Source organism: Oryctolagus cuniculus, chromosome 1 (assembly GCF_964237555.1).
Source record: "Oryctolagus cuniculus chromosome 1, mOryCun1.1, whole genome shotgun sequence".
Taxonomy (NCBI): domain Eukaryota; kingdom Metazoa; phylum Chordata; class Mammalia; order Lagomorpha; family Leporidae; genus Oryctolagus; species Oryctolagus cuniculus.
In genome coordinates this window covers 46042064-46054790 of record NC_091432.1, presented here as the reverse complement: position 1 = coordinate 46054790, position 12727 = coordinate 46042064, and the positions used below count along the sequence as shown (strand labels likewise).

The 12727-nt window shown below is 40.7% G+C and overlaps 1 protein-coding gene across 2 annotated transcripts in view; it reads left to right on the top strand.

Annotated features, from left to right (window-relative positions):
• PRMT3 (protein arginine methyltransferase 3) overlaps window positions 1–12727 on the top strand; it is a 157258-nt gene that overhangs the window by 6113 nt on the left and 138418 nt on the right. The gene's annotated exons all lie outside the window — the stretch shown is intronic.

Here is a 12727-nt window from a genome sequence, read left to right as displayed (position 1 = left end):
CAGGAAGATATACAAGTAGTCTCCCCTTATTTGTGATTTCACATTTTGTGGCTTCAGTTGCTTGCAGCCTGTCGTGGTCCAAAAATATTAAATGGAAAAATCCAGAAGTAAACAGTTTATAAACTCTTAAACTGAGCCATTCTGAGTCACTTGATAAAATCTCAAGCCATGCTGCTCTGTCCCAGCAGGGTGTGAATCATTCGTTTGTTCCCGTATCCATTCTGTGTACCCTGCCTGCCTGTTAGTCACTTAGTAACTGTCTTGGTACTTAAACACTTGTGTTTATTGAGAGAGAGGGAAGGAGACCATGTTCACATAATTTATCATAGTGTATTGATAAAATTGTTGTATTTTATGATTTTTATTCATTTATACTGTACCTAATTAATAAATTTTATCATAAACATGTATATAGGAAAATGGTATATATAAGATTCAGAACCATCATACTTTACAGGAATCAATTGGGAGCTTGGAACATAAGCCCCACAGATAAGAGAGGGCTATTTTATCATCTCTTTAATTCTCTGAAGACTTCTTCAGTTAGTTGGTTTCAGTCAGAAAATTAAGGCATTGAAAGTTTGACAGTCACACTGACAGTTACCAGGGAGGAGTTTAAAAGTAGAAACTGGTTCGAGACTTTTTATAGGATGTTTGAAACATAAAAAGACTTGAAAGAATAATTTTTTATTGTTTAACACTGATTTTAGGAAAACTTGAAGTTTAATAATATTTGCTACTTTTGTGTCATATATTCAGCCCATACTTTTATTGGGACATACATAGTTTATTGAGATTTTATTTTGATGCAGGACCGATTTTCATGGGCTTGTCCTTGTTTACTCTTAATCTTCCCTTGAGGCAGGGTCACTGTCATGTTGTGACAACTGCTTTCTTTTGTTTACTCTGTGCTTCTGTTTATTGCTTATTAAACAGGAGTCCAGGAAAAATGTTGTTTATCCCTTATACTTTATAGATCTGATTTGCAAGAGTGAAATTAAATACTCTTTTATTTATATTTGATTTCCTATTTCTTAGGCTAGTCAGGTGGAATGGAGGGTTTGAGCTCCTCAATTATCAAGGCTTTTTTTTTTTTTTTTTTTTTTAAGATTTATTCATTTATTTGAAAGAGTTACAGAGAAAAGGAGAGGCAGAGAGAGAGAGAGAAAGGTCTTCCATGCAGTGGTTCACTCAACAGTTGGCCCAGTGGCTGGAGCTGCGCCCATCCAGAGCCAGGAGTTTCCTCCAGGTCTCCCACATGGATGCAGGGGCTCAAGGACTTGGGCCCTCTTCTACTGCTTTCCCAGGCCATAGGAGAGAGCTGGATTGGAAGTGGAGCAGCCGGGACTTGAACTGGCATCCATATGGGATGCTGGCAGTGCGGGCAGTGCTTTTACCCACTATGCCACTTTCTGGCCCCACCAAGGCTGTTCTAAACAGACTCCCACCTACAGAGAATAGGTTGACAATGTGTATTTCAGCAGATGTTTGATTATAACTGGCATCAGAGAGCAAGGACCGTCCAGTACACAGATTCTTGAATTCCTATCAGGAAGAGATTTGGAGAATAGCAGGTAGCAAGCAGCAAGTGAGAAACAGAAAGGGCACACTGCACAACTAGAGTATGGAGGTGAGTGGCCCCATCTCTGAACTGTGTTTTTTATGTGGGTGTTTAATGAAAGGGAAGGTGCATTCTAATAAAGAGGAAGAGTAGTCATGGTTTTCCTGGGAAGTAGATGGGGATTTCCCTGAAGTGTAGCTCCTGCCCCTTTTTGCTCCTTATATGGTCCAGTGTTTCATGTCCTGGTGGCTGGTAGCTGTGTTGTTTGGTATACTAATGTATCCAGTGAGTGTATAATGAGCGGTGGGTGCATCTAGGTCAGCCTTTGCTCCTAAACTGGTATGAACATAGCCTGTATTGGGGGTGGGGGGGTGTCTGTTTATCTTCAGAGCATGAGGAACCAAACCCATATCCTTTACACCTTGAGATAACAAGAACTATTGCCAGGTGGCTAAGCTGCTCCATTGGCCTCTCTCATTACTACTAGTTTTCTTGAGCAGCACTGTTAGTGAATTGTATGGTGGTAAGATGTGGTATTAAGAACCTTAAAATGATACCGAGGTACTATTGACCTCGGACAAAGCTCTTAAGCTTTCTGTTTTCAGTCTTCTCATTTGTAAAATGAGGAATTAAGGCCAGATTTCTGAAAATTTTCTAGGTCTGAAATTTAGTGATTGTCAGATTGATTATTCCTCCACTTCACAACTTCAGTTTCACTTCTCAGAGTGTTTATTGTGATCTTCTTGGTGAATGACAAAGTGCCCAATAGGTGTTGATGACTTCCTAAATTCAAAATCGGGTGGATCACTCACAGGATGAGAGTAGTATGTTAAATGGATTAGGAACTTGAACAAATGAATGTCATTATCCTGTCCACAGGGAGCCCACAGTCTTGTACTTGGGTGCTTTGTAAAATCATGTGTTTCATGAGAAGAAAAGGTAATGCAGGTCAGAAGAGGAGATTTCTTAGATCAGGAACAGATTAATTGGGGACTTTGTGCCGGTCAGTATGGATACAGATCAGTATTGAACTGTTAACTCTCCAAAGCTCAAGCAACTTAATTTCTTTGAGCCCGAATTTTAATTCATAGGAAGGTGATAATGACACTAACCTTGTAAGATTGTTACAAAGATAATGCATATTAGCACAGTCCTTGCCACAGGGTAAATACTTAATAAAGGAGAATTTATTGTTACTGGTAACTAAATAAATTCTACAGAAATTTATATGAAAAAGTTGTGACTAAGATCTAAGGCAATTAAAGAGACCTGGGATAGGAAGTAGACCATGAATTTACTTTTTTTTTTTTTTTTTTTTTTGTGCATTGCCATGTTCTCTTATAATCTATTCCTGGTGGATGGTGGAAAGATTGAAGAACTGGTATTCAGTCTCCTTGCTCCAGGCTTGATAACTGACCATTTCACCTCCATTTTCTTGCTATAAACAGTTTCCAAGTATCTGCTAAGTATTTGGCTTTGAGAATATAAAAATGACTAATTTAGTGAAAGAGAAGACAAAGAAAATAGGCAGTAAAAGTTCGGTCTGAGTGGGAAAAGGTAACTTTATCATGGAGAAACCTGGCAAGGCTGTTTTTTTCAGATAATCAACATTTGCATCATCAGTGATAAGTCCTACAGATAGTAAATACCCTTGATCAAGGTCATCAAAGCCAGGAATCTGAGGAACTGCCACAGTCAACTGGGATTTAAGGAGATAAGACAGCTAGATGTACTGTATCCTAGGTGGGATCTTAGAACAGAAAAGAGACATTAAGAAAAAACTTGGGAAATCTGTATCAGTAAAAAAATATTCTGCAATGGGTTAATATCCTTTATGAGTTTAAAGAGTACTTAAAATTCAGGGGACAAATATTTGATAGATCAGTGGGCAAAAAATATGATTAGACTGTTTACCAAAAGTATGAAAACGGTTCTGAAATGTGAAAAAAAGGTTCAAACTCTGACATGCAAATTAAAATAACTCTTGAGATACCATTTCTCTTTAGCAGACTGGCAGAAGTGCTTTTGGATAACAAACTGTTCTGTTGCTGAGGCAATGGACAGTTAGGTGGACTTGTGCTTGTGGAGTGCAAATTTGATAGTGCTTAACAAAATTATGCATGCACTTATTTTTTTTTTTTTTAAAGATTTATTCATCTATTTGCAAGAGTTACAGAGAGACAGAGGCAGGAGTGAGGGAGGGAGGGAGAAAGGGAGGGAGAGGAGACAGGTCTTCCCTTCTCTGGTTCGCTCCTCAAATGGCTGCCAATCCGAAGACAGGAGCCTGGAGTTTTTTCCGGGTCTCCCATGCAGGTGCAAGGGCCCAAAGACCTGAGCCATCTTCTGCTTTCCCAGGCCATAGCAGAGAGCTGGATTGGAAGTGAAGTAGCTGGGACTTGAACCGGTGCCCACATGAGATGCCAGTACTGTAGGTGATGGCTTTACCTGCTACGCCACAGTGCTGGCCCCTGCACTTATACTTTAACACAGCAGTCTGACTCTTAAGAATCTTTCTTGAAGATACATTCTGAAAGTACCTATACACAAAAATTACTCATTGCAGTATTGTAATTTCAGAATATTGGAATTGACCAAATTCCCATGTATAGGAGAGTCATATAAACTGTGCATCCACAGCATAGCAGAGTATACACCTGCTAAAAAACAAATAGCTCTGTGAACTGATGAGAGTGACAGCCAGAACATAATGTTAAATGCAAAAAAGTTAAAACCCAAAAGAACACTTAAAATGTGCTTTTCTTGTAAAAAAAAAATTCAAGAAAATGCACATGTTGGCCATTTGTGCAAAAGGAATAGCGAAGCTAAAAAAGATTAGTTATTTAAGGGGGTGCTAATGTGGGAAGGGATAGGAAAAGTATATATTGGGAATTCGATAACAGAACAATGAGAGTGGCACTGTCTGAGTATATTTTTGTTTGGCTCCAACTTTTAGGATTACTGTAATGTTTCTTGTAGCTTTCATATAGTCCGAAAATCAAGGCACAGTATTTGGCCTAGCAGTAAGGTGCTGATTGAGAAGATTGAGAGTCATATGTTGGAATGCCTGGGTTTGAATCCTGGCCCTGGCTCCCAAGTCCAGCTTCCTGCTGGTGCAGCCACTGGAGGCAGCAGGTGATGGCTCAGGTAGTTGGGTCCTGGCCACCCACATGTGAGATTAAGTTCCTGGCTCCCAGCTTCCACCTGGCCTGGCCCCAGACATAGCAGGCATTTGGAGGGGTGAGCCAACAGATGGGAGCTGTCTGTATCTGCCCCTCTCTCATGTAGATTAAAAAAAAAAAAAAATTGGAAAAAAACAGGATGGGACTGGAGGAGATGGCAAGTGGTGTAAAATGGAATCAAAACACTAACAAAGTTGACTGTATTACAGGTGAATAACATAACATATTGAAGTGGTTGGGAAAGAGAACCTCAGTAGCCCTCCCCCCATCCAGTTTCCCTTTCTACAGTTTGGGTTACCTGCAGTAAAAATTACAATCTAAAAATATTAAACGGGAAATGTAATTCATACATTTTATTTTATTATGGCATATTATATAATTGTTCTATTTTTTATTATCTCTTACTGTGCCTAATTTAAAATTAAATTTCATCATAGGAATGTATATATAGGAGCAAACATAGGCTCCGAAGGACTTGCGGTACTCTCCAAGGTTTTAGGCCTTGAGGGGCATTGAATGTATGTGTTTACAGTTAAGGGGATGAACCACTAATGTACTAGAATTTTGACTCAGTAATGTGATGAGTCAAAAAGCACTAATGTAAAGGAAGGCATTTCTCACAGGGTGTGGATTAGCAATTCTGACACTACTTTTTGTGTATACTAGAAATGAACAAGTCAGTATACTGTGGGTAATAAGAGCCATGTTGCTCCTTACCAGAGGAAGAGATCTTGAGGTAGTGAGAATGAAATGAATCCTGTGGTGATAGATTGGAATCAGCATTATCAGTGTGAATTCATGGTCTTTATGTAAATACAGATATATAGATGCAGAAACAGAGATGTATGTGCATGTGTTGGTATATTTGCATATATTTCCTGGCTTTCTACTGAGGGGGCCTAGAAAAATCCCATGATCAAAGAGCACACTCAGTGCCCAGTTCTTTGTTTCCAACACTATTGTCCAGTAAGATGAACCAAGACTTCTCGGGAGGAAGTGCTGGAAAAAAGAGGGAGTGATTATCAGGAACACAGGAAGCCTCCTGAAGGAACCCCTCATGCCAGAGCTAGAATGATTTGAGCAACACAGAAAATGATCATGAAATTGGATTTTAGCTCATTCCTGAGTCCATACTGACATAAATAATAAACCAAATAAATGAGGAGTAGCTAGAGTTTGACTTTAGAGTAAAATTCCCATTAATAAATACAGAAGGAAAGAGAAAAATGGAAAACCACCATTAAAGAAGCATAACAATAATTGCTTTCAGAAAAGATTGACCAATGAAAGCTAATATTAGTGGACAGAAATTTAAGGATAAACAGGATTTGTGTAAAGTGAAGTATCTTCCCTAAGAAACTTTAATAACTTCAAAGACATAACATTTAAGAGCCGAAAACTGGCAGACAACTGAGGATACCCATTTCTCTGCTATTCTTGAAAAAATGTGTAATTTTATGCCAGTCATTAAAAAAACTCAGATAAACCTAGATTGAGGAACAGCTACAAAGTCACTGATTGGTACTCCTCAGAAGTATCAAGATCATAAAAACGTGGAAGGACAGAGGAAACCAAAGAAATAAGTAGATGTAGTATGTAAGCTACATTAGAGGACATTATGGGGAAAACTGGTAAAATTAGAATAAGGTGTGTGATAACACTGTAGTGATTTTTTTTCTAATATTATGTAAAGTGTTGGTTAATATTAGGGGAAAGAATGTACTATTGCACTTTGCTTAAGTCTAAAATTAGTTAAGAATGAGCTTTTAGAATGTAATGATGTTTGAACATAGGGTTCTATAGGGTGGTGTGGAGGGAGGTAATCTAATCTGGAGGGTTTGGGAAGGCTTCCCAGAGGAAGTGATGCTTGAATGGAGTATGAAAGATTAAGTTGGGATTATTCAAGTGAGAAAGAAGAGATGTTCCAGACAGTACTTTTAGGCAAGAAAAGTTTAATAAAGCATATGAGGACCAGAAAGAACCAACCAACGTTATTTGCAGGTGTTGTGATTATCAACATAGAAGAGATAAAAGGATCTACAAATAAATTGTTAGTATACAAGAATATAAAGAAGTAAAATGCTTCTCATCTAGAAGTTAAGATTACTTGTGCATGACAAAATTAAATGGAGACAAGCTAACAGCAGTGGTAATAAAGACACCCTACTATGTGTAATGTGTCCATACAACAGACTTAGATTCCTCAATCATGTGTCTAGATTAAGGCAGATACAGACCAAATGAAGCTCTATAGAGTCAGTTGTGAAGTATCAGTTACATTGTACCTTCAATAAATGTCCTCCAAGGGTGGTTTGGGTGTTGACTTCTGGCTGACAGAGAAAAAGTATGGAACATTGAGTGGAAGCTAGTTTTTGTTCTGTTTGTTTTCAAATGAAACCTGAGAGTGGCATCAGTTTCTTCTAATCATCTTCACTGAATGTAACTGGCCACACTTGAAGGCTGAAAAAGGCTGAAAAATACAATCTAGGAAGAAGTGGAAATGTTGATTTAATAGACCTGCCATAGTGCTGTATTTCTAAATTTTGTAATCATACAACTTATATAGATATCAAAGGTTGTTTCCTCATTGTTAAAGAGTAGGCAGGACTTTTTGATTAAATAGATTAGATGTCAGTTGTGCCTTGCTGATACTTAGTTTGTAATAGCTTTTGCAGCTGTGCAATGAAATGTTCTGTAGGTAACAGGTCCATTTGTTCAGTAGTGTAGGTTGGCTCTTTTTTTTTTTTTTCTTGTCTAGTTGATACATTCATGAAAGTGGAATGTTGAAGTACCCTGTTATTATTGGAGCAAATGTCTCTAGATCCATTAATATTGTAAATAGCTGGGTGCTCTGGAAATAGCTGGGTGCGCTAGCATTGGGTGCATGTACATTTACTAAAGTCACATCTTTCTGTTGAATTGATCCCTTAATCATTACATAGTGCCCTTTGTCCCTGTTAAGTTGTTGTCTTAAAGTCTTTTTTTCTGATATTAGGATGGCTGCTCCAGCTTGTTTTTGATTTCCATTTGCATGGAATATCTTCTTCATCCCTTCACTTTTTTTTTTTAAGATTTGTTTTTATTTATTTGACAGTTACAGAGACAGGTAGAGACAGAGACCTTCCATCTGCTGGTTCACTCCCAATTGGCTGCGACAGCCCAAGCTGCGCCAGTCTGAAGCCAGGAGCCAGGAGCTTCTGCCAGGTCTCCCACATGAGTGCAGGGACCCAAGGACTTGGGCCATCTTCTGCTGCTTTCCTAGGCCATAGCAGAGAGCTGGATCAGAAGAGGAGAGCCAGGGCTAGGATTGGCGCCCATATGAGATGCCAGGACTTTAACTCACTGTGCCACAGCGCTGTCCCCCATCCCTTCACTTTCAAGCTGTGTATATCTTTGTTGGTGAAATATGTTTCTTGTAGGTAGCAAATAGATGGATCTTGTTAATCCACTCAGCCAGTCTGTATCTATTTTTTTTTAATTTTTTTTTAGAGATTTTATTTATTTGAGAGGTAGAGTTATGGAGGGAGAGACAGAAAGGTCTTCCATCTGCTGGTTCACTCCCCAGATGGCCACAGCAGCCAGGGCTGAGCCTGTCCAAAGCCAGGAGCTTCTTCTAGGTATTGCACACAGGGGCAGGGGCCAAATTGCTTGGGCCATATTCATGCTTTCTCAGGCCTTAGCAAAGAGTTGGATCAGAAGAGGAGCAGCCGGGACTCAAACCAGCATCCATATGGAATGCTGACGCCACAGGCATAGGCTTAGCCTGCACACCACAGCATCAGCCATTTTTACTTCTAACAGGAGGTTTTCTGTGCATTCTATCATGATGTTGATTATCTTTCTCTGTTTCTGTATGTTGCACATTTGCACATCCTTAAGTATCATTTGTAAGGCTGGACGAATGGTGACAAATTCTTCCAATTTCTGTTTGTTTTGGAAAGTTTTATTTTAACTTCATTTATAAATGAGAGCTTTACAGGGTAGAGTATTCTGGGTTGACATTTGTTTTGGGACTTGGACTGTGTCTGTCCTTTCTCTCCTCTGGTGGGTTTCTTCCTTCCTCCCTCCCTCCCAAGATTTATTTATTTATTTATTTGAAAGTCAGAGCTACACAAAGAGAAGGAGAGGCAGAGAGAGAGATCGATCTTCCATCCACTGATTCACTCCCCAGTTGGCTGCAACGGCACGAGCTGCCCCGACCCGGAGCCAGGAGCCAAGGGCTTCCTTCAGGTCTCCCACACAGGTGCAGGGGCCCAAAGACTTGGGCCATCTTCCATTGCTTTCCTAGGCCACAGCAGAGAGCTGGATCAGAAGTGGAGCAGCCGGGTCTCAAACTGGCGCCCATATGGGATGCTGGCACTGCAGGCGGTGGCCTTACCCGCTATGCCACAGCACTGGCCCCTCTCGGATTTCTAAAGAGAAATCAGCTGTTAGTGTAATTGGAGATCCTCTGAAGGTAACCTGGCATTTCTCTCATGCACATTTTAGAATCTTTGATTTTTGTTTTACTGTTGACAGTTTGACTAGAATGTGTCAGTCATGTCTATTCAGAGTTCTTTGTGCTTCCAGTACTTCATTGTCCCTGTCTTTCTCCAAATCAGGGAAGTGTTCTGTTATTTTACTGAATAGACCTTCTAATTGTCTTTCCACTCCTTCAGGAATTAAGACAGGTACGTTTGGTCATTTGATAGTGTTCCATAAATCTCAAACACTGTTTTCCTAACTTTTGTTCTTCTTATCCTCTTCCTCCTCCTTCTCTTCCTCCTTGTCTTTATTCCCTTTCTCCCTCCCTCCTTGCTCCTCTCTCTTTCTTCTTCGTTCTTTTTTTTTTTTTTTTTTTTTTTTTTTTTTTTTTTGCCTGCTCCCTCAGTGAATATCTGGAGTTGTGTGCTGGGTGGTGCCAGGGAGCTCTGGCCAAGTGACATGCAAGTTGGGCATGGTAGATCTCTATCATCTGCGGGGTGAGGGTATGATCCTACTGGCTGGTGTGTTCACAAGCCCAACCCCTCTTTGCCAGGGTGAGCCAGCTCCCCAGGATAATCCCAGAGTGCCTGTGCACCCCACCCTGTCAGGTGCACCGTCCACATGAAAGGATCTGTGTGCTCCATAGTGTGACTAGGGAGCCTCACCAACTCTCAGGTGGCTCCTAGCTTCTGGAGTTGGACCAGTTGGACCCAGTGATTACTGAAAGACCCATCCACACCCCACACCCTCCTCAGTTTCCTGGTCTATAGCGCAGTCAGAGGATTTCCACAGTCACAGGCTGCAGGGCTCCCACAGCCACAACAGGCAGGGGATCTACTCCCTACCCAGTGAGCTCCTCTGCGCACAGAAAGAGCCGCTGTGTTCCCAAGTCAGCCACCCACCCACCTGAGGCTGGCCAGGGGACGGTGGGGAACAACATCCCCTCCCTCCACAGAATCAAGTGGGTGCCCGGCCCCACCCCAACCAGTTTCCCAGACTGGACTCAAAGTCAGTGATCACCACTGATTTCTCCCTGCTGTGTGGTCCACAGCAGCTATTGTTTGCTTTATTATGGGAAGATGGTGCTTTTTCCCCACTTGTCACTGGATACCTTGGTGGGGGAGTGGGAAGGAAATCGATGTGACCTCCCTTCACGGAGTTAGGAGGATACTCTGCCCCCTGCCAGCTCTTCAGGCTGCACCCAGAGTCAGCGGGGACTGCGAGGTTTTCCCTCAGTCAAGATCACCAGTGCCATGCTGGCTGCTGCAGATTGTTCTCACCCCAGTCTGAGGAGATGGTGTCTCCACTGGCTGCAGGCGTCCCTAGTGGCCTCCTGCTAGCTGCTGTGTCATTGTAGAGTCTTCACTGCTCCACGGTGTCTCTCTTCTTTCTGTAGACTTTCCACTGGAAACCCCTCTCCCACTGTCCCTGGGAACGTGGTTCCTCCCCTGTTCTTCTGTGATCTTCTTATGGTCAAAGTCAGCTGTCTGTTCCCTAGTCGGCTATCTTGGATTCTGGCTATTGTTTTTGTAGCTTCTTAAGTAGAACCTTGAGTGTTTCATTTCAGACCCTTCTTTTATATTGTAAACCTTCAAGAGCATACATTCTTTTCTTAGTACTGCTTTAGCTATGTCCCACCATTTTTGTAATCTTAATATTTTCATTGTTTAAAATATTTTAAACTTTTCTAATTTTTTTGACTGATACTTAATGGGTTTCTCAAGATAAAAATGTTTTCCCTAAACATTTCAATAATTGATTTCTAATTTGTTTCCATTGTAGTCAATGATCATACTCCATTTTATTTTATTTATTTATTTTTTTTGACAGGCAGAGTGGAGAGAGACAGAGAGAAAGGTCTTCCTTTGCCGTTGGTTCAGCCTCCAGTGGCCGCCACAGCTGGCACGCTGCGGCTGGCGCACCGCGCTGATCCGAAAGCAGGAGCCAGGTGCTTCTCGTGGTCTCCCATGGGGTGCAGGGCCCAAGCACTTGGGCCATCCTCCACTGCCTTCCTGGGCCATAGCAGAGAGCTGGCCTGGAAGAGGGGCAACCGGGACAGAATCCGGCGCCCCGACCGGGACTAGAACCTGGTGTGCCAGTGCCGCTAGGTGGAGGATTAGCCTATTGAGCCGCTGCACCGGCTGATCATACTCCATTTTCAACACTTAGGTTTATTGGGGCTTGTTTTTATGGCCTGGCACTTAGTCTTTCTTGGTGAACATACTGTTTATATTTAAGAAGAATGTATATTTTCCAGTTACTAGCTGTAGTATTCTATAAATATTAGGTTGAGGTGCTGGATAATTTTATTTGGATCTTTCCTTTTTGAATTTTTTGAAAAGATTTATTGAAAAGATATATGTATTTGAGAGGCAGAGTTACAGAGAGGCAGAGAGAGAAAGGTATCTTCCATCCACTGGTTCACTCCCCAAATGGCCACAGTGATTGAAGCCATGAGCCAGGAGCTTCTTCTGGGTCTCTCACGTGGGTACAGGGGCCCAAGGACTTGGACCGTCTTCCACTGCTTTCCCAGGCACATTAACAGAGCTGGATCGGAAATGGAGCAGCTGGAACTGGTGCCCATATGGGATGCTGGCACTGCAGGTGGCGGCTTTACCCACTGTACCAGAGAGCTGGCCCAAAGATTTATTTTTTATTTATTTGAAATACAGAATTAGGAGGAGAGACAGCATGAGAGAGAGATTGAATTTTTTATTTGATTCTATCAGTGGTTGAGTGAGATGTGATTGAAGGATTATCTCTTTTGCCTTTTATTGCTTCATGTGTTTTGGGGCTCTTTTGTGACATTTATAAATGTTTGTAATGTTATGTCTTATGAAAAATTGATCATCTTTTGTAATATTTCTCATATGCCTCAAGGAAGTTTTAAAGGTGATTTGAATAGCGTGAAACGGAATGTAAACCTGGCAGTTTTTGTCTTTCTGAATGTGGTTTTGAATTAGACTGTCGTGACAAATTTGTTGCTCTGAATCTTAATGTTTATGGAATACTTTGTCATTTTCAAGTTTATACGTTTAACCTTTAATATCTACAGATTATTGAGTTTTTAATATGACTGATTTTCACTGTAGCAGAAAGTAAAGTAGAAACTTGTCCAACAGTTATGAGGAATTTTGAAAACAAAATAGAAATGAGGTTTGTAAAAAAAAAAAAAAAATGTTGTACGAGCCTTTCATGTCCAGGAAATAGTTTCTTGTGCTCATTATTTTCTGGTAAACTAAATAATGAACTATATATAGTTTTAAAAACATCTCAGTATTCTGCAGAATAGTGAGAGGTTAGTAATATATAGCATGGCTTTTATAACAAGATTTCAACTTTAGCTCTATTCTGTTAGTTACAGTTTTATATCAAGCTTATTTTCTCTAAGAAATATCCTCTTAAATATTTCAGCTATAAACTGAGTGGGATGAAAACATTGTCATATTTCCTGGAGTGCTATATTGAGAAAATATAATATTTGCCTTGTTTATAGGATAAAGTTGATCTGAAAGTTAGACTG